Source organism: Microcebus murinus, chromosome 6 (assembly GCF_040939455.1).
Source record: "Microcebus murinus isolate Inina chromosome 6, M.murinus_Inina_mat1.0, whole genome shotgun sequence".
Taxonomy (NCBI): domain Eukaryota; kingdom Metazoa; phylum Chordata; class Mammalia; order Primates; family Cheirogaleidae; genus Microcebus; species Microcebus murinus.
This window is the reverse complement of record NC_134109.1, coordinates 92045459-92067860: the sequence shown is the minus strand read 5'-3', so window position 1 is coordinate 92067860 and position 22402 is coordinate 92045459. Positions and strand designations below refer to the sequence as shown.

Here is a 22402-nt window from a genome sequence, read left to right as displayed (position 1 = left end):
GAGACAGCACTCAAAACAATTTGGAGGCCTTTGAGCCTAAATCCTTTACACACCATGCTACCATTGGAAAAACAAACACAAAAGAACTTTGCAGGACAACAGGGTATGATTTTGAACTGCTTTCTCCTATGTCAAAATAGCTTTGTTGCACTGAAGTCTTGTAATGGGATTTTACCAGTGTCTTTAAAAAATTGATGTGTGTATTAAAAACTCATTTGTGGCTATAAACTAGTTGGTAATGCCTAACTATGGGAGGCGGTGTGAACAGTGGAGAGGGCTCGCAGTTTTGTCTCTAACTAGATTTATGATCTTAGGCAAGACTCTGAACCTGTTCTACCATTTATATGTAATAAAGGGGGTGGAGTAAGTATTCTCTAAGTGGCCCCATCCAGCAGAACACTCAATGATTGTATTCATTGGCTATTTGCTTGTATGTGTGTGTGTGTGTGTGTGTTCGGTAATAGAAAAAAATGGTCTCTGTGAGGGTCAAAGGGTTATGTTTCTGTACAAACAAGAGTCATAATTTATTAATTCAAAACCCAGTTATTTAAATTCACATTATTAAATAATGTGAGCACGAGGCAGTCTTCAGCAGAATATCCATTTGAGTTTCTAAACATGAAGAGCAATGAAATGGAGTAGAAGGCTCTGGAATCAGCCAGATCTGGTTTGAATCTAGGTTCTGCCAACTACTGTGCCACTTTGGGAAAATTATTTAATCTCTTTGAATCTGATCCCTCATCTATAAATGTAGTCAATAATAAATAGTATCTGTCTCTATGTGTTTTGTTTTTTGTTTTTTTTGAGACAGAATCTCACTTTGTTGCCCAGGCTAGAGTGAGTGCCATGGCATCAACCTAGCTCACAGGAACCTCAAACTCCTGGGCTCAAGCAATCCTGCTGCCTCAGCCTCCCGAGTAGCTGGGACTACAGGCATGCGCCACCATGCCTGGCTAATTTTTTCTATATATATTAGTTGGCCAATTAATTTCTTTCTATTTGTAGTAGAGATGGGGGTCTCACTCTTGCTCAGGCTGGTTTCGAACTCCTGACCTTGAGCAATCCATCTGCCTCAGACTCCCAGAGTGCTAGGATTACAGGCGTGAGCCACCACCCCTGGCTGTCTCTATGTGTTTTGGAAGGGATTACATGTGACAAAATATTTTCAAATACTTAGCACAGTGCCTGGCCTATTGTAAGTGCTAAATAATAATATTATTAATACTTGTATTTCAGTTTAGTCTTATATATGTAAACTATGGTTGTAACTGGTCTGTATTACCAAAATTCAAGACAGGAGGGAAGTCTTTAGACTTAGAGAGCACATGAGGAAAGAATGTGCAGGGAGAGACTATATACTTTCAGACTAAGAATAATTCAGTAAGTTTTTCATTTTTGCAGATGAAGAAATAATGTCCCAGAGTAGTTTTGAAGTACTAAAGTCCACACAGATAAAGTTTCAGCAAAACTGCAACAGAAAAGATAATCATGGTGAGATGCTCTGGTGAGGCCGCTAATGTTACATTTAATGCCATCATGATGTCTATAAGAAGTTTATTTGTATGGGTGACTTATATGTCTGAGTAATAGTGGGTGTGAGCTTTGGACTTCAGATGATTTCTGTACATGCTCAGTTTGGGAATTGTTAGCTCAAAAGTAGCGGCTGTCAAGAAGTCTCTGAATTGTATTGTGTTTTAGAAGTGGAATATTGAAAGAGCCTACCAACCTCATGCTCAGGGTCTATAGCTACAAGTGATAAAGGTTCTTGACCTAGATGGGCATCAGAATTACCTGGAAAAGCACATAAAATATCTAGAGGACCTGCTTCCATTACTAGAGCCTCTGATACTTATGTCTGGGGAGGGACTGGGGTGTCTCAGCATATTTTTTTGTCTTGCATTTTCTTAAAAACCTCCAAATAATTAAAATCATATGTGTGTGTATATATTATTATAAATGTGTATATATCCTATAATATAAAAATAATAAATAACACAGCATTTAAAATGGTTTTATAAAATTTTAAGACTGGAATTCAAACCCTTCTACATTATATTTCATTTTCTGAATAACAACTAGATTTTAGCAGAAACACTGTGTTCCTAAAAATAAATTTTGTTAATCTGAAGAGAAATATTTCTTAAGATCAGGATTTGCAAATGCAACATATCCCACTGTTTATGTTGGTTCTATTGTAGGTGCAAGAATCCTCAGTTCTGTCTGTTCGCAATCTCCCCTGGTGAGGCTGATGTCTTTTGGGGTTGAGAACCTCTGCCATAGGGCATTAGTCTCAGGATTCAGTACCGGCTGTAGGCTCATCAATTACTATAGATTGTTTATGATCTTTGTATTTTTGGTATTTAAGAGTTATTTTCCCCAGATAGACAAAGAATTGCTTGATTAGATAAAGAAAACAAAACCCAAAACCAAAAAAACAGGGAATGTATTCTAATGTCTCAAGGAAAGTTTGTATGGTGTAAAATTCCCTAACTCAGAGAACAAAATGTCTTTTATTTAGGTTCCTGTGTGTGACAGTCATCAATGACTGGCCAGGGACAGTGATGTGACATGAAGGAAAGAGCATCACGCTTGGAGTCAGAAGGCCAGGAGCCCTGGGAGCTGGTTCCAACCTTGCTGCTTGATGAGCTCTGTGACCTTTGCAAGTGATTGCACCTCCTTGGGCTTCTGTTCCCTCGTCTGTAAACTGAGAGGGACTTGAACTAGTTTATTTCTAATACCTAATCCATCTTAAAATTCTATCTACTTGATAAATGTTGGTAACTGCAGCTAAAAGCTGAGCTCTCAATTTTGCATTTTAGAATCAGGCTTCTGAATGCTTGAGAGTAGAAGCAGATGAGCAGATTGATCCAGGGTGTGGAGAGGCAGAAGGTCTGTTAGCTGCGAGACTCCCAGGATTGACCATGACTGTAGGGGGTCCAGGATGAGGAGGATAGGCTGTGAATCTAGGAGTTAGTGATTACCTGGGGAAAATTGGAGAGCTCTAGAGATAGTGGTAAAGTTGAAAAAATAAGTGTTGATGAGGAATAAGGTGGTCAGATATCTGAAGTAGAGTAGAGGCGTTATTTCCAAAATAGAATAATGAAGTTCAATTTTAGAGGTAGAAGAGTTCTGCATGCTGACAAGTAAGGTCCAGACTTGGCCTTGGGGTTGGGTTCTGGTGTCTGGTGTGGAGATGAGGCAAAGGCCATTGGTACTGAGGAAGTCAAGGAGCTGTGTGACCAAGACCTGTGTAGGTTGTCCATACCAATATTGGGATCTGCCAGAATGGTGGTGGTATCAGGAGTGGAAAAGAAAATTTGTAAAGCAGATGTTGAAATTCTCAGTGAAGGTGAGGCCATGATCAGGAGGGTGATGGGTAACAAGGTATCTTAGACTGTTCAGGTTGCTACAACAAAATATCTTAAGACTAGATAAGTTGTAAACAACAGAAATATATAGCTCACAGTTCTGGAGGCTGGGGAGTCCAAAAACCAAGGCGCAAGCAGATTTGGTATTTGGTGAGGGTTCTCTGCTTCATAGATGGTGTCTTCTATGTTTACTTACATGGTGGAAGGGCAAAAAGTGTTAACAGGCTTCCTCAGGCTCCTTTTATGAGGACACTGATCCCATGGGTACAGAGCCCTCATGACCTAATAATCATCTCCCAAAGGCCACATCTCTTAACACCATCACGTTGAGGATTAAGTTTCAGTGTATGGTCTGAATGCACTAGGACAGTGATGTTTCTTAGAGGAAGAGTGTAATTATTTGAGGGACTTTTGCATGAGGGTAGAAGAGTAAAGTCTGACGTTAACAGTGGAATGGAGGGTGATGTTTTTATTATATTCTCACCTAGTGGTAGTTTGGGAGAAAAAGCAGCTCCCATTTGAGAGCTGCTATTATACTGTGATGCTGTTCTACCCAGAGACCCTCACTTCCACTTAGGGGTCTGCCAGTGCAGAAAGAACAGGCTTTTAATCCTTTCACATAACTTGGTTGCCCTACTTTTAAGAATTTTTTTTTCAACCTAATTTCCCCAGTGTTGGCTTTCTTGGAGACTTGAATATTCCTTCCATCCCTTAAACTTGTATTGAAGAGTGGTAGATATGTGGTCCTCAGCCTAAATAGAAGCTGATTTCTTTGAATCCAAAGTTCAGCAAATCATTGCAGTAATGCGTATTGATTCCTCCTGCTCCAGCAGCCAGATCAATGTGAGCAGTGAATGTCATTATTTCCTGAGCTGTCTACAATCCCAGATGTATTCACAGACAAGCTGATGGTAAAGACGCTGAAGTTTTCCTTGGAATAATTATGAAACACTGTCATACTTCTGGAAAACTCGGTGCCAGTAATCAGGTTATGGCTGTTTGTGGCCAAGGCATTGTTAAAGATCAGAAAATCTGGAGTCTTTGAGTCTATGTTGAGATCAGAAATGGTGGGTTTCAGTTCTTGCTTTTTCATGCTATAGAATTATGGGACAAAACCCTAAAAATTAAATCCTTTGAACTGTTTATCTGTGATTATGTAGAATCGATTCCTATGCTTTTCCTGAAATGAGTATAACCATTTCTCTTAGAGTGAGATGGAAGTAAATATAAACAAAATGCATAATTTTATACTAAATGATATACATTAGAAACAAAATATTTGATACCTCAGTTTAGTCCCATTATTTTATAACTGCGTAAACAGAGTCTAGAGAAGTAAAGAGACTTCCCCTAAGTTATCATCCAGTTAGGGCCCAGGTGGGCCTAGGACCCAGGGACACTACTCTTCTTCGGTTGTTTAGTGACTCTCAACAAGGGTACATGTGTGTGATGTGTGAGTGGAAGCAGTGTGTAGTTTGAAAACCAAACAGTACTTGGTGCCATTGTTTCGATCTGCTTTTAGACAATGGTATTTGATCTCTTTTGAATTTTAGATAATATTTAAAGTAGGCTCAAAAATGTTTGAAAGGCACTGAGTTTTTCTGGAAAGGCTGTATGGGGTGCTGGGCTACAAAACAAGCTGGGCGTTGGTAAGCCACTCAGGAGGCCCTCGTCTAGGAGGCAAAACAAGCATAACCATCTTCACCCCAGGGAAACGTTGTTGGAAGATGACACCCAGATCGTGCTAAACTGAGGGATGGAACCACTATGGGTGAAGGGAATCCCTAGGGTTGTAACTTCCCAGGCAGTGGTCTGGGCTTCTGTGACATGATGATAGTATCATGTAACAGAATTTCTGAATAGTTCCAAAAGCTGTCAGATGAAGCTTTTACTTTTTTTGTGTTTTTGTTTGTTTTCTTTAGAGAGAATTGCTGAGGATTTCGGGGAGAGATAGTGGAGTGGCTAGAGTTAAATTTCTCTGTGTTTTCCAATGGTGTCACTGAGATACTGTCTATTTTGCCCAGAGATCCAATATGGTGTTGACAGAAGAAAGGTGTCTTTGTAACTCCCCTGTCTCAAGAAAAAAGGTTATTGTTCCATAACTGCACATTTCACATCCTGGGAATATTATATTTTTAGTGAGGAAATAATTTTTAAGAGTATGTCTTTTGTCATTACTACACTGGTTTAAAAAGGAAAAAAAATGTAATCAGGAGAATATATTAGTCCTATGCTGTGGAATAATTCAGCTTATTTTGAGTGATATTTTTCAAGTTGACTGATTTTTTGGACAAAACTGGCTACTTTGGCACAATTTGCTCACAAAGTAAATTAAATTCTGACTTTATTCTAACATGAAGTAAATTATAATAAATTCTTACTATATTCAGAAAATTGCTGGGGAATGGTATATTCTGGTGAATGAAGGGTTATCACTGAGACCATAAACAGATAATCTCTTTTTGAACAAAAATCAGACTTTGAAATTCACCCAACTCAAACCCTGTGTTGAAAGTAGTATACCTTTTCCACATTCAAGTACGAACTCAATCAAGGTTCTTAACAGCATTCCCCAGAAGCTGACGGCAGCTGACTAGGCCAGAAAAAGAGTTTTCAAAAGGTTATTGGAAAACTCATAGAACCATTGGCCTGACTGGAGAAGCAGGGCTAAGGTTAAGTTCCCAGGAACCACGTGCAAAAGCATACCTCAGCAGGGCCACTGGTACTTACCCGCATACTAATGCCACTTAGCCTTGCAAAATAGGTTGTCCCCCCCTAACCTAGAAGGATTCAGAGAGATATGTGTCTCTCTTCATGAATAATGGGGAATGAAAGCTATGGGTCAGCACATGGCAAGGCTTTATTTATAATTGCTCCTTCCAAACTGATTTGAGAGAAATTTGGGGAAATGTAATCAGCAAGGCTTAGGCTGTTTTATTCTTTACTGAGCATTTACTGTGGGCTAGAAACTGTGCTAAGTGCTTTCCATACATTATCTCATTAAATTCTTACTAAAATTCTATGATATATACACTATTACCACCATTTCTATTTTATAGATGAGGAAATTGAGACAGAGAGATAAGGGAATTATTCCAAAATCAGAGGGGTGTAAGTGACAGACGCAGGACTTGAATTGAAGTCTATCTGATGTGACAGCTGGTGTTTTGAACTCCTATTAATATGTCTGGTGTACTGTGAAGCCCTCAGGACTGTGTTCACACACAGGGCTGGTCTGCCCTGGAGCATAAAGCCTCATTGCAGGTCTTATCGACCACCTCCAAAAGGTGTTTGGTTCCGGTGGTCATGACCCCAATCCGCCCAGGATCTGAGATTCTGTTCTAAGGATCATCTCTACTTCTCATATGACCTTTCCCTGGGACTTAATTCAGACTTAGGTTTGTTCTCCACTCTTTCCCAACTTTTCCTTTTTTTTTTTTTTTTTTTTGGACCATCTTCATTCTTGTCTTGAATTAAAATATTTTTTCCCCACACCATTAATTTCTAAGCATGTGTATCCTGGGACTTAATGCCTGTGCCCTCCTCAGGGACTGATACCAGTATAAGTTGATTCCTTGGCCTTTAAAAACTAGGCATGTGTATATAGAACCTTATTCAGTCATGAGAAAGCTTGTCTTGATCTCGTCAGCACCAATGACACCATGCTTTCCTTCCTCCACCTCTTCTCTGCCTTCCCCAGGGCATAGGTGGATGGCCTTTGATTCTATTTTTTTTTTTTTTTTTTTTTTGAGACAGAGTCTCACTTTGTTGTCCAGGCTAGAGTGAGTGCCGTGGCGTCAGCCTAGCTCACAGCAACCTCAAACTCCTGGGCTCGAGTGATCCTTCTGCCTCAGCCTCCCGAGTAGCTGGGACTACAGGCATGTGCCACTATGCCCGGCTAATTTTTTATATATATATATCAGTTGGCCAATTAATTTCTTTCTGTTTATAGTAGAGACGGGGTCTCGCTCTTGCTCAGGCTGGTCTCGAACTCCTGACCTTGAGCAATCCGCCCGCCTCGGCCTCCCAAGAGCTAGGATTATAGGCGTGAGCCACAGCGCCCGGCCCTGATTCTATTTTTTTATATTCTACAATCTCTGGAAGGGAGACGTTTATTCATTATGGGGGCTTCAACTAGCTCTGTGCTGAGGACCTCCAAATCAGGACTTTTGCTCCAGTCTCTTTCTTAACCTCTCTTCCTATATTCTCAGTTGCTAGTAGCCATCTTCATAACTCTCACTCACAACATGGCTAAAACAAAACTCTTCATCTTTTCTTCCTCTTCCAACTCATTCCTTCCTTTCTCATTTATTTTCAACTACCTTTACCCATTATTGGCGTTACCACTGTCCCTATTGGTATCTTATGAACAGATATTTTTAAACTTAGATTCTTCAGTATTTTTCACAAAAGGACCATACATTTCTATCTAGTAAGATCCATTTCCATCCCTCTCCTCTGAGATTTAGTGAACAAGGGAGTTCACAGCCAAGGGTGAGGTTTATCTTGGATAATCAGAGGTAGGTGAAATCAGGTTTCATTATACCAGTGGAGCACACAACAACCAGATAACTGGGAAGGTAGAACATTATTATACTTTTTAAAGATCTGATATGAGCCCCCTGTACTGACTTCTGGCCAGTGGATTTAATTCATCCTTATTATCTCATGTGACTAAAGAAACAGTCATTTCTCCTTCCTCCCTGATCCTAGTTTCTCTTATTCTAACATATCTTTAACTTCCAAAATAGTTAGAATTTTTTTTTTTTTTTGGCCAAGGCTATGGAGTTTATTTCACCTTGTTAGCTATAAAAGCTACTGGATTGATTGTTGGATTTTTAAATGGATTTGTCATCCACCCTGGCAGATTCAAAAGCAGATTTTTATGACTTGCTTTAAAATAAAGTTAAACTTAATTCTTCCATCATATCCCAAGAGACTTGTCCTTTTGAATTATTTAAGTCTTGCTAACAATCCCATGACATATTATCTTTTGGCTGTGATGGATTGAGATAGGCTAGATCTGCTCTCAGTGCCAAACAATCCCCAAGACACCACTTCAAATAGAGTTCATGAATTATTGTCTCTTCCTTGAGTCCAGCGTATTATTAATTACAATCAGGAATAATTTAAGTGTCTATTCGGAAATCATGAGTTGTCTCCTTAGCATTGAGAGGTTATGACATATGTATCAAATGATCCTATCATATGATATGGGGCTAAATGCACATGGTAATAGAAATATTTGGGGACTATTTGCAACGTTTAGAGCTGGCTAAATCTTTGAGGGTCCTTGCTAAGTGCAGAAAGGATGCCCTCTATCAGTCTTGTGGGTAAAAGCTACTAAGGGATGCCCCAAATTTATGTGTAATCTGTCTCCTGGTCTTACCATGTGATGACAAAATTGGCTCATATTTATATTATATATTTTATAATTATAATTACTTATAATTAATATAAATATGTATTTATATTATTCCCAAATCAATATAGTTTTTGAAACCTTTTGTGATATTAATTTAGCCCTTTAAAGTGTTCCCATAGATATTTCTGTGATTCCCAGAGATGTCTCACATGTGCATGCAAACTAGTTCATCACATGCAGTGACTAGACGATATTTGTTCCAGCCTTCTCTATTTATCACACGTGTCAAGCTGCTTGAGAAAGGCTTGTCACTCTCCGTGCTGCCAGTGCCCATTGTGCACACACTGTTGTCCATTCCAAGGGTGTCATCTCCTCAAGATCCCCCAAATACCAAGGCTTCTTTGCAGAAGTCAAGTGAACAGTCATTCCCCCACCCCTAGCCCATGCTGTTTCCTAAGCCCCCAGGCTAATCTGCTTATGCCACAGGTCTCAAAGTCTGTTTGTTTCTGATCCTCAATCCTTGACCAGAGTCTTACAAAGACTCTTGTGAAAAACAGTTGCGTCAGTTTTAGGACTTCATCCCTGTAATCATAGGGCTCCAATGTAGTAGAAAAGCTTCCATCCATTTAGTTAGAAATACTTTAATAGGCTGGGTGCGGTGGCTCACGCCTGTAATCCTAGCACTCCAGGAGGCCAAGGTGGGAGGATTGCTTGAGCTCAGGAATTCAAGACCAGCCAGAGCAAGAGTGAGACTCCATCTCTACTAAAAATAGAAAAAATTAGCCATGCATGGTGGCGCATGCCTGTAGTCCCAGCTACTTGGGAGGCTGAGGCAGTAGGATCGCTTGAGCCCAGGAGTTGGAGTTTGCTGTGAGCTAGGCTGATGCTATAGCACTCTAGCCTGGGAAAGAGAGTGAGACTCTTGTCTCAAAAAAAAAAAAAAAAGAAAGAAAGAAAGAAAGAAAGAAAGCAATACTTTAATATAACCTATCTGTCTATCATCCATCTATTCATTTCTTGAGCTATGTATCTCTCCAAGAGGTGTGTGGTTTATGGTGGAAACAGGGTGAACTTTAGGGAGAGGGAGGGGAGATACTCCTCATTCCTGATGGCTGTGCACCTTCTGTCTAACCTGAATGGACAGGTGCAAAAGGGACCCAAGAAGGCTGGAAAACCTTACATGCTCCAAGAGGAATCCTGAGTTCAAATAGAATCAATTCAGTGGATGCTCAGAGATAGCTTTAGCCTGTCCACTATTTGAATAATTTCTGATGTCTCTGTGTTAGGGATGTTTCTTTATAGACTTCAGTATTGTGGGAGCAACAAAAGAGTCTGAAATAGGTGTTAATGATCATTCAAGTCTCTTGAGTGACTTTCTGCTCTGTAAAGATGAAATCCTACAAGGGCCATGGGCTGATGAAGTTCTCATCGACAACGGTATCGTCATTGCACTGGAACAAGAGCTAGAACTGAAAGGATCAAGGATCCTTCTCCCCCCATTCCCTAGACTTTACTGGTATTCTCTGGGCATGTTGGCTTGCTGGGGAACATGTAGGCTGGAACCCAAGGATGTCAGTGCCTAGACAATGCTCCCTGAGTAGGCAATGGGAGCCCAGCAGGGTTGGGAAAATTCCTATTTCTGAAGTTAAAGCAGGTAGAGGTGACTTTACTTGCTGGCTTGTACCACTCCATAGCTTCCCCTTTCCCCTGACACATTTAGGGAATAAGCCAGATTATTTTTAAGGTGGATGAAAATGTGTTTGTGCAACCTTATTGACAAATGTCAAGATCTGCACTTTGCCCTCTGTGCAGTTGTAAGACTACATTTCTTGTTGACAAGCTGGCTCACGTTTATAATTCATTTAAATATAATTTGGATATCTAGGCAAGAAATGTCCAAAACATATTTTTTAATCCAGAATAATTTATCAAGACTAGTTCCACAGAACTGAATTGAGAAAGAAGGGCAATACACTCATTTCAGCAGAAAATTGACTCCGTTGAAAGCATGATATAGTGACATCTTAGGTTATAAACATGACTGGTGTTGGGAAGAGAGATTTAATTCTTCCCAAATTAAAAAAAAGTCATTGTGGATATTGGTTTGGTACATATGATTCATTTCTTCTGTCATTGCCTCAAGCACAATTGATTTTGGGGAAAAGATGAAGTAACCATGAATATCTAACTATCCACCTCTTGGAAATAAAGCTACCAAACTTTATTGCATTTTAGTGGCAAAGACTGTTCAGACATGCTGGCTGCAAACCAGCAGAAAATAGATGGTTTTTGTTTCCATTGAAGGTGAGTTCTCATGGGGTATTTGACATGGTTTCCCCATATACCATAGATTGGGTATGTCTCAGTTATTCTAGATGATTTCACTAGAATGGCCGCAACACCCAACTGACTACAGCAGTCAAGGGGCAGAACAGCCAAAGGTTTAGTTTAAAATGTTATAAACTTAGAAAGGTCAAAGTCAGCATCTTGCTCCAGCTTTGGACATGGCAGTTCTCACTGCCTTGAGGACACATAATTCAGCAAACGCTTTTTGAGTTCTTATTGTATGCCACATCCTCTGCCAGGCACTGGGGAAATGAAAATGACTGGGACATAGTTCCAGCCCTTGAGAAACTCCAAGTGCTAGCAGGAGAGACATATGCACGACAGTAATGATAATATTAACAATGCTAAAAATAATGATATCTAATGCTTATATAATGCCCCCATGAGCCCAGCATCATTTCAAGAACTTTATATATGTTAACTAATTTAAACCATTAACTAAAATTCAGTGAGATAAATCTGGAAATATATAATATAATAATAGGGAAATGTACAAAGTACTTTGGGAGCACAAAGAAAGGAGCAGCTAATTCTGTCTATGAGGATGAGAAGATGAGGGAAAGCTACAGAGAGGAGATGCATTTAGCGGAGCCCTAGTTAGTGAATAGGAGTTTGCCTGATTGATAGGAGGTGGAGTGGGAGGGAAGGGCCTTCCAGACAGAAGGAAAAGTTCAATTAAACAAAGGCATGAAAGTACACAATGGGTTCAGGACACAGTTGTCCAGTGTTGTAAATAACTCTAAGGAAATGTTAAAGGGAAGTGGTATGCATGATTTGTGATACTGGGGCTGGAATGGGTGGGGAGAAGAAGGGAGGGAAAAATCTATCTCTCCCACCATCCAGTAAGTTCTGGGATTTTAAACAACATTTCAGAAAGTAAGTTCTCCTTCCCCTACATTAGCCACAGAATGAAGAGATTTTTTTTTTTTTTTTTTTTTTTTACCAGAGAGGGGCTCCCATTTTTTAATTTATATTTTGATAAATTCAGGTAGGTGTATGAGTGGTTTTTGGTTACATGGATGATGAATTGTATAGTGGTGGTGTCTGGGTTTTTAGTGTATCCATGACCTGAGTCATACATTGCACCCAATAGGTAGTTTTTCTTCCTAGCCTCCTCCCAATTTCCCCCCTTCTGAGTCTCCAATGTCCATTGTATCACTCTGTATGTCCTTGCATATCCATAACTTAGCTCCGATTTATTATTATTTTTAGCTTCCATTTATACGTGAGAACATGCAACATTTGGTTTTCCATTCCTGCATTATTTCACTTAAGATGATGGTCTTCATTTCCATTCAAGTTTCTGTGAAAGACATTATTTTACCCTTTTTATGGCTGAGTAATATTTCATTATATATATATAATATATATTATATATATATACACACACACCACATTTTCTTTATCCACTCTCTATTGATGGGCACTTAGGTTGATTCCGTATCTTTGCAATTATGAATTGTGCTCTGATAAACATATGAGTACAGGTGTCTTTTTGATATAATGACTTCTTTTCCTTTTGGTAGATACCCAGTAGTAGGATGGCTGGACCTACCAAAAGTAGATTGGTAGATGTACTTTTAGTTCTTTGACAGATCTCTGTACTGGTTTCTGTAGAGGTCATACTAATTTACATTTCCACCAATAGTATATATAAGCATTCCCCTTCACTGTATCTATTCATCCATTTCTATCGTTTGCTTTTGACTTTTTAGTAATGGCCATTTTGGGGTAACATAGTATCTCATTGTGGTTTTAATTTGTATTGGGTTCCCATGTTTAATGTCCGTTTCTTCTATTTTCAATCAATGGGTGATGTTTATTCTTTCTTTTTAAGAAGCAGGTTCTTTTGCAGCTCTATTTCCAGAGCTATACAAACCTGGTATATACAAATAATTGGAAAAACACCACATTTGTGGTTGACTCTCTTAGTGTTGTAAGTTTGTCACCTTTCCACAAATTAATTTACAAATTAAATGCAACTCTGACTTAAAATCTCAGCAGAGCTTTGAGAACACAAAAAGCTCATTCTATCTTTATATTCAGAATATTAAGTTTGTTTTGAATTGCTAAGTCAATTTTGGAACAAAGAAGTGCAAGGAGGAGAAATATATCTTACCAGATATGAAGATGCACACCAAACTAATAGCAATAAAAACAGTGCAGTGTGGTACATTAGTAGGCAACAGAACCAATGACAAGAGTCAAGAGCACTGTTGAGAGAATTATATATATGGGGCCCTCATATAGGAGGAAGGCAATACCACAAAGTAGTGGGGACATAATGGATTGTTTAGTTGATGGTGGTGAGAAAATGTGCTTCCTGTATGGAGAAAAATAAAGCTGAATTCCTAACCATTATTATAAACAAAGGTAAACTAGAGATGATTAAAATAACCCAGGTTTAAAATGTTAAAACTAGTAGAATTAAATGTTGGCAAACATCTATGGGATAGAAAAGACCTCTTGTCTAGTACCCATAAACCTAAACATTAAGGTGAAAAATTGATGGAATTAACACTTGAGAGAAGGACTAGGAAAAGATAATTTGTTTGCAATGTATAAAACTGATAAAAGGTGATTATCAAGAATATTCAAAGAATTCAAGGAATATAATCAAGATAATATTCAAATTCTTGGATATTATCAAGAATATTCAAGGAATGAGAAAAATTTAGACTATCTGATAGAAAAGTAGGTAAAGGTTATGATTTTTTATTGTTAGCATATATATTTTTTAAATTTCAAAGTATTATGAGGATACAAATATTTTTGGTTATGTGGATCACTTTTATAATGCTTGAATCATGGTTATAAGTGTGCCTGTCACCCAGATAGTGTTCATTGTATCCATAATGTAGGTTATTGCCCACCCCCTCATGCCCCCTCCCCACTACTTGATTTCTACTGAATCTTACTTCCCTCTATGCACATGTATATTCATCAGTTAGTTCTAATTTAATAGTGAGTAATTTGGTATTTGTTTCTCCATTCTTTATATACTTCACTTAGGGTAATGGTCTCCAGTTCCAGCCAAATTGTTGCAAAAAGCAGTAGGTCACCCTTCTTTATGGCTGTGTAGTATCCCATGATGTATGTTTGTGGTATGTGTATGTGTGTGTATCTCACATTATGTTAGTTCATTCATGTATTGATGGGCAATTGGGTTGATTCCACATCTTTTCAATTGTGAATTGCAATAAATATTTGAGTGCAGGTGTATTTTTGATAAAATGACTTTTTTTGGGGATAAATATCCAGTTGTGGGATTGCTGGATCAAATGGTAGGTCTACTTTGAGTTCTTTGAGTTATCTCCATACTATTTTCCATTGAGGTGATACTAATTTGCAGTCCTATCCATTCTCTCTGCATCCATGCCAGCATTGATTATTTTTGGGCTTTTTAATAAAAGCCATTCTAACAGGGGTAAGGTGATATCTCATTGTGATTTTAGTTTGCATTTCCCTGATGATTAGTGACATTGAGCATTTTTTCATATGATTATTTGTCATTCATCTATCTTCTTTTGAAATTCTTCTGTTAATGTCTTTTGCCTACTTTTTGATGGGGTTGTTTGATTTTTTTCTTGCTGATTTGCTTTAGTTCTTTGTAGATTCTGGTTATTAGCCCTTTATTAGATGTAAAGCTTGTGAATATTTCCTCCCATTCTGTAGGTTGTCTTTTTGCTCTGTTGATTATTTCCTTAGCCGTGCAGAAGCTTTTTAATTTAATCAAGTGCCACTAATTTATTTTAGTTTTTGCTGTGGTTGCCATTGGGGTCTTCCTCACAAATTCTTTGCCTAGGCTGATATCTAGAAGAGTTCTTCCAACATTTTCTTCCAGAATTGTTATGGTTTCATGCCTTAATTTAATATCCATCCTGAATTAATTTTTGTGAGTGGTGTGAGGTGTGGATCCTGTTTCATTCTTCTACATGTGGCTATCCAGTTTTCCCAGCACAGTTTATTGAATACACTCTTTTCCTGAGTGTATATTGTAGTCTGTTTAGTGAAAGACCACTTGGCTGTATGTGGATGGTTTTATATCTGGGTTCTCTGTTCTGTTCCTTCGGTCTATGTCTATATTTTGTGCCAATACCATGCTATTTTGATTACTATAGCCATGTAGTATAGTTTGAAGTCTGATAATGTGATGCCTCCAGATTTGTTCTTTTGATTAAGATTACTTTGGTTATTCGGGCTCTTTTCTGGTTCCAAATGAAATGTAGAATTATTTTTCCTAGATCTGTGAAATATTACATTGGCATTTTGAAGGGGATTGTATTGAATCTATAAATCACTTTGAGTGGTATAGATATTTTAACAATGTTAATTCTGCTCATCTATGAGCATGATATGCTTTTCCATTTGTTTAAATCATCTACATTTCCTTCCTTAGTAATTAGAAGTTCTCTTTGTAGAGATCTTTCACCTCCTTGGTTAAATATATTCCTAGGTATTTTATTTTCTTTGTAGCTATCATGAAAGATATTTTTTCTGCTTAGCTGATCTGTCCAGTTCTGTCAGTGGGGTGTTGAAGTCCCTGGTAATTACAATGCTGCTGTTTATCTCTTTGCTTAGTTCTAGTAGTGTCTGCTTTATGAATCTGGGTGCTCCTGTATTAGGTGCATAAATATTTAGGGCTATTATGTATTCTTGTTGAATTGCTCCCTCTACCATTATGTAATGACCATTTTTTTCTTTATTCTTATTGATTTAAAGTCAATTTTATCAGATACAAGAATAGCTACACCTGCTTTCTTTTGGTTACCATTTGCATCAAATAGTTTTTTTCCATCCATTAACCTGTAAGAATCCTTGTGGGTTAGATGTGTTTCCTGGAGACAGCAGGTGCTTGTGTTATATATATTTTTAACCATTCAGCTAGCCAATGTCTCTTGAGTGGGGAATTCAAACCATTTGCATCAATTGAGAGAATTGATATGTGGGATGCTGTGCTATTCATCTGGTTAGGGAATACCTTGTTGCTTTGTTTTATCTCTTGTACTGTTGTTTTATATGAGCTCTGAGCTTTAGCTTTTGGGTAGTTTTATACTAGTGGGTGACCATTGTGCTGATTTATGTATTCAGTTCTGAGTATTTTCTGCAGGGCAGATCTGGTCTTGACAAATTCCCCCAGTGTTTGCTTGTCTGGGAAAGCCTCAATTTCTCCTTCATATATGAAACTTAGTTTTTTTTTTTTTTTTTTTTTTTTTTTTTTTTTTTTATTTGATGTTTTTAGACTGTTTATTAGTACTGAATTTTTTTTTTTTTTTTTTTTATTTTGGCATATTATGGGGGTACAGATTTTAAGGTTTCAATAAATGCCCATTTCCCCCCCTCCCCCCAAAAGTCTGAGTCTCCATCATGACCATCCCCCAGATGGTGCACATCTCACTCATTATGTATGCATATACCCGCCCCCCTCCCCCCTCCCACCTCCCCAATACCCTATTACTGTAGCACCTGTGTGTCCACTTAGATGCTACTCAGTTAATACCAGTTTGCTGGAGAATATATCTGGTGCTTGTTTTTCCATTCTTGGGATACTTCACTCAGTAGTATGGGTTCCAGCTCTAACCAGGAAAATATAAGATGTGCTATATCACCGTTGTTTCTTAGAGCTGAATAGTACTCCATGGTATACATATACCACATTTTATTAATCCATTCTTGGATTGATGGGCACTTGGGCTGTTTCCATAGCCTTGCGATTATGAATTGTGCTGCTATAAACATTCGAGTGCAGGTGTCTTTTTTGAAGAGTGTCACTGGATCATTTGGGTAGATGCCCAGCAATGGGATTGCTGGATCAAATGGTATATTCACTTGTATCGCTTTAAGGTATCTCCATATTGCTTTCCACAGAGGTTGAACTAGTTTGCAGTTCCACCAGCAGTGTAGGAGTGTTCCTCTCTCTCCACAACCACGCCAGCATTTGTTATTTGGAGACTTTTTGATAAAGGCCATTCTCACTGGAGTTAAGTGATATCTCATTGTAGTTTTGATTTGCATTTCCCTGATGATTAGGGATGGTGAGCATTTTTTCATATGTTTGTTGGCCATTCTTCTGTCCTCTTTAGAAAAGTTTCTGTTCATGTCCTTTGCCCACTTTTTAATAGGGTTATTTGATTTTTTCTTGCTGATTTTCGTGAGTTCTAAGTATATTCTAGTTATCAGTCCTTTATCGGATACATAGGATGCAAAAATTTTCTCCCATTCTGTAGGTTGTCTGTTTACTTTCATGACTGTTTCTTTGGCTGTGCAGAAGCTTTGTAGTTTCATCATGTCCCATTTATTTATTTTTGTTGCTGCTCTGATTGCCTTTGGGGATTTCTTCATAAACTCTTTGCCTAGGCCGATGTCTAGGAGAGTGTTTCCAACATTTTCCTCTAGAATTCTAATGGTTTCATACCTGAGATTTAAGTCTGTTATCCAGCGTGAGTTGATTTTTGTGAGAGGTGAAAGGTGTGGGTCCTGTTTTAACCTTCTACAAGTGGCTATCCAGTTTTCCCAGCACCATTTATTGAAGAGGGATTCTTTTCCCCAGCGTATGTTTTTGTCTGCTTTGTCAAAGATGAGATGGCTATATGAGGATGGTTTTATATCAGGATTCTCACATCTGTTCCACTGGTCAATAATCCTATTTTTGTGCCAATACCAGATTGTTTTAATTACTACAGCTTTGTAGTATAGTTTGATATCTGGCATATTAATGCCTCCCAATTTGTTTTTGTTGCCTAGAATTGCTCTTGATATTCGGGGTCTTCTTTGGTTCCATACAAAGCGTAAAATTATTTTTTCTATATCTGTGAAGAATGCTGATGGGATTTTAATAGGTATTGCATTGAATCTGTAGATCAGTTTGGGTAGTATAGACATTTTAATGATGTTGAGTCTGCCGATCCACGAGCATGGAATGGATTTCCATCTGTTTACATCCTCTGCTATTTCCTTCCTCAGTGTTTCATAGTTCTCCCTGTAGAGGTCTTTTACCTCCTTGGTTAAGTATACTCCTAGGTACTTTAATTTCTTTGTTGCTATTGTGAAGGGTATTGAGTCTTTAATTTGGTTTTCGATTTGATTGTTGTTGGCATATACGAATGCCTCTGATTTCTGTGTATTGATTTTGTATCCTGAGACTTTGCTAAATTCATTGATCAGTTCCAGAAGTTTCCTGGTTGAATCTTTGGGGTTTTCTAGATATAATATCATATCATCAGCAAACAGTGAAAGTTTGATCTCTTCTGCCCCTATTTGGATACCTTTAATTCCACTTTCCTGTCTGATTGCTGTAGCCAGGACTTCCAGTACTATGTTGAATAGAAGTGGAGATAGTGGGCAGCCTTGTCTGGTTCCGGTTCTAAGTGGGAATGCTTTCAGTTTTTCCCCATTCAGTATGATGTTAGCTATGGGTCTGTCATAAATGGCTTGTATCATTTTTAGATATGTCCCTTCTATGCCTATTTTCTTGAGTGTTCGTATCATGAAAGGGTGTTGAATTTTGTCAAAAGCTTTTTCTGCATCTATTGAGAGAATCATGTGGTCTTTGTTTTTGCTTCTGTTTATGTGGTGAATTGCATTTATAGATTTGCGTATGTTGAACCATCCCTGCATTCCTGGGATGAAGCCCACTTGGTCATGATGGATTATTTTTTTGATAAGCGTCTGGATTCGGTTAGCTAAGATTTTGTTGAAAATTTTTGCATCTATATTCATTAGGGATATTGGTCTGTAGTTTTCTTTTTTTGTTGGATTCTTTCCGGGTTTTGGTATCAGAGTAATATTCGCTTCATAAAAGGTGTCAGGGAGGTTTCCATTCTTCTCGATGTCATGGAATAGTTTCTGCAAGATAGGTATTAGTTCTTCTTTGTAAGTGTGGTAAAATTCGGGTGTGAAGCCATCTGGACCGGGACTTTTCTTTTTAGGGAGATTTTTAATTGCTGTTTCTATTTCAGCTGTTGAGATTGGTCTGTTCAGGGAATCTATTTCTTCCTGGTTGAGCCTAGGGAGGCTGTGTGTTTCTAGAAATTTGTCCATTTCCTCCACATTTTCCAGTTTGTGTGAATAAATATCTTTGTAGTACTCATAAATTATATCTTGTATCTCTTTGGGATCAGTTGTGATATCTCCTTTTTTATTCCTGATGGAGCTTATTAGAGATTTCTCTTTTCTGCTTTTCGTTAGCTTAGCCAGTGGCGTGTCAATTTTGTTTATTTTTTCAAAGAACCAACTTTTTGTTTTGTTAATCTCCTGAATAGCTTTCCTGTTTTCAATTTCATTTAGTTCTGATTTGATCTTGTTGATTTCACTCCTTCTGCTGGGTTTGGGGCTGGTCTGTTCTTCTTTTTCCAGCTCTTTGAGTCGTTTCATTAGATTGTCTATTTGTGACCTTTTTGACTTTTGATTATAGGCATTTATGGAGATAAACTTTCCTCTCAGAACAGCTTTAGCTGTGTCCCAGAGGAGTTGATAACTTGTCTCTCCATTGTCGTTTTCTTCATAGAAGTTTTTTATTTCCGTCTTGATTTCTTCATTTACGAAGTAATCATTTAGTAGGAGGTTGTTTAATTTCCACGTTTTTGTGTAGAAATGTGAGTTTCTGTTAGGGTTGATTTCTAGTTTTATTCCATTGTGATCTGAGAAGATACATGGTATGATTTCTATTTTTTTAAATTTCTTGAGATTTACTTTGTGTCCTAGGATATGGTCAATCTTAGAGAATGTCCCGTGAGCTGATGAGAAGAACGTGTATTCAGTGGATTTGGGGTAGAATGTCCTGTAGATGTCAGTCAGACCCAATTGTTCTAGAGTTTTGTTTAAGTCCATTATTTCTTTATTAATTTTCTGTTTGGAGGATCTGTCTTGAGCCGTCAGTGGGGTATTGAAATCTCCAGTGATTATGGAGTTGGTATTAATCCATTTGCTTAGATCTAGTAAGGTTTGCTTTATGAAACTGGGTGCACCTAAGTTGGGTGCATAAATATTTAAAATTGTTATCTCTTCTTGTTGAACTGTGCCCTTCACCATTATGTAATGACCCTCTTTGTCTTTTACTACTTTTGTTGGTTTAAAAACTAAATCGTCTGAAATTAGAACAGCCACACCAGCCTTCTTTTGGCTTCCACTTGCCTGGAATACTGATCTCCACCCTTTTACTTTTAGTCTATATGCATCCTTGCAGGTTAGATGTGTTTCCTGAAGACAGCATATACTTGGCCTGTATTTTCTTATCCATTCAGCCAGCCTATGTCTCTTGAGTGGAGAGTTTAAGCCATTCACATTTATTGAGAGAACTGATAGGTAAGGTAAATTACTGTTCATTCTCTTGGGTTGGATGTTGTTGCTTTGATTTCTCTGTTGAGCCATAGAGATATCTGGCCTTTAATCATTGGGTGTTGGTTTTTTTTTTGTTGTTTGTTTGTTTTTTTTTTTATATTCGTGAGTTTCTATTATGGTGTTCGATGTGTAACACTGTTTTGAGAACTTCTTGTAGGGCTGGTCTTGTCTTGGTGAATTCTCTGAGGCTTTGCTTGTCTGGGAATGTCTTTATTTCTCCTTCATATATGAAGCTTAGTTTTGCAGGGAATAGGATTCTAGGCTGGGCATTGTTTTGTTTCAGAAGAGTGAGAATGGGGCCCCAGTCTCTCCTTGCTTGTAAAGTCTCATTAGAGAAGTCTGATGTTATTCGAATTGGCTTTCCTTTATATGTTACTTGCTTCTTTTGTCTTACAGCTTTTAGAAGGGCCTCTTTAGTTGATATTTTGGTCAGTCTGATGACTGCATGACGAGACGTCCTCCTGTTTGCATTGAATCTCCCAGGGGTCCTCTGGGCTTCTTGAACTTGTATATCGAGATTTTGAGTAAGGCCTGGGAAATTTTCCTCTATTATATCTTCAAAAAGCTTGTCCAGCCCCTGAGTGTTGTCTTCCTCCCCTTCGGCCAACCCTATGACCCTCACGTTAGGTTTTTTCACATAATCCCACAGCTCTTGTAGACTTTGCTCTTTTGTCTTGTTTCTCTGCTGTATTTCTGTGACTGATTTATTTAATTGGAAGGTGTTATCTTCAAGCTCTGAGATTCTTTCTTCTGCTTGATCCACCCTGTTCTTGAGACTTTCCACAGTATTTTGTAGTTCCCTGAGTTGATTCTTCATCTCCAGGACTTCGGTTAAAGTTTTCTTCACTATGTCAATCTCTTTGTTGTACCTTTGTTCCATTTCCTGGAGGTTTTTTCTGTTTTCTTGGTGTTGGTTATTGAGTTGTTGTTGCAGGTAAAAAATATGGAACGCTTCACGAATTTGCGTGTCATCCTTGCGCAGGGGCCATGCTAATCTTCTCTGTATCGTTCCAATTTTTAGTATATGTGCTGCCGAAGCGAGCACTGAAACTTAGTTTTGAAGGATACAAAATTCCGGACTGGCAGTTGTTCTGTTTAAGAAGACTGAAGATGGCACCCCAATTATTTGCACAATCTGTGTTGGAGTATCACTTATTTTGTCTTTTTTAGGCAGACAGGTGGTGCAAAACTGTATCTGTGGCTGCAAGGAGATCCTGTTGGTTCTGGGAGAGAAACACAAAGGAATGCATTAGTACAACAGAGTTGCAAAGTTCTGGTCATCAATTCTTTCTGCAAGCCCTCTATATTCTGCCTACTCTGACACTGCAGCTGCCAAACTACCACACTGAGATAACACCTTCTCTCATGGTCCTGCCAATTGAAGGCCACATAGAGCAGCTAGTTCCAGCCACAATGTGAACATGGAAAACTCATTTGAAATGTGAAACACTGTTGAGGAAACATTTTCTTGTTTATGGAGCCAGTTACACTTGGAGGGGAGCCCCATACTGAATGACCAAGCTCTGGGATCACGCAATTTCTCACTGGTATTCTGCTACCATGCTTGGGCTCACGGAGGTGGAAAAGCCTCCAAGAAACTTGGTAGCCTGCTGGTCACCAAAGGCTCAGACTCGAGAAAGGGAGGGAGGGATCGCTCTTACCCTTTTGCTGGGCTCCGAGCCTCTCTGGGTTCAATCCTTGTCAATATCTTTTTTCCTTTATCTTCTTCATTTTCTGCTTCCAAATTTTTCTCAGGGAGGTCCCTGGCAAGCTCCAGCACCTCTCTCCATGGTCTACATCTGATCTGTGTCTCTTCTCCCCTCTCCTTTGTCTGGAATCCAATCTTCTCTCTGGGACGGTCCAGTAAGCCATGTCTCTATATAAATTGGAAATTTATAGATAGGGAAGTCCCAATGCTAACAAGTATATGAAGATATGTACAAATCAAGATTTAGAGTTATCTTCTACCCCAGTAAGATGTGCA

General features: G+C 38.5%; 1 non-coding gene across 1 annotated transcript; it reads right to left on the bottom strand.

Annotated features, from left to right (window-relative positions):
- Nucleotides 1-21355: 21355 nt before the first annotated feature.
- Nucleotides 21356-21463, bottom strand: LOC142871617 (U6 spliceosomal RNA). The gene has a single exon (XR_012919853.1). It is a non-coding gene; the product is annotated as a U6 spliceosomal RNA (small nuclear RNA).
- Nucleotides 21464-22402: the final 939 nt, after the last annotated feature.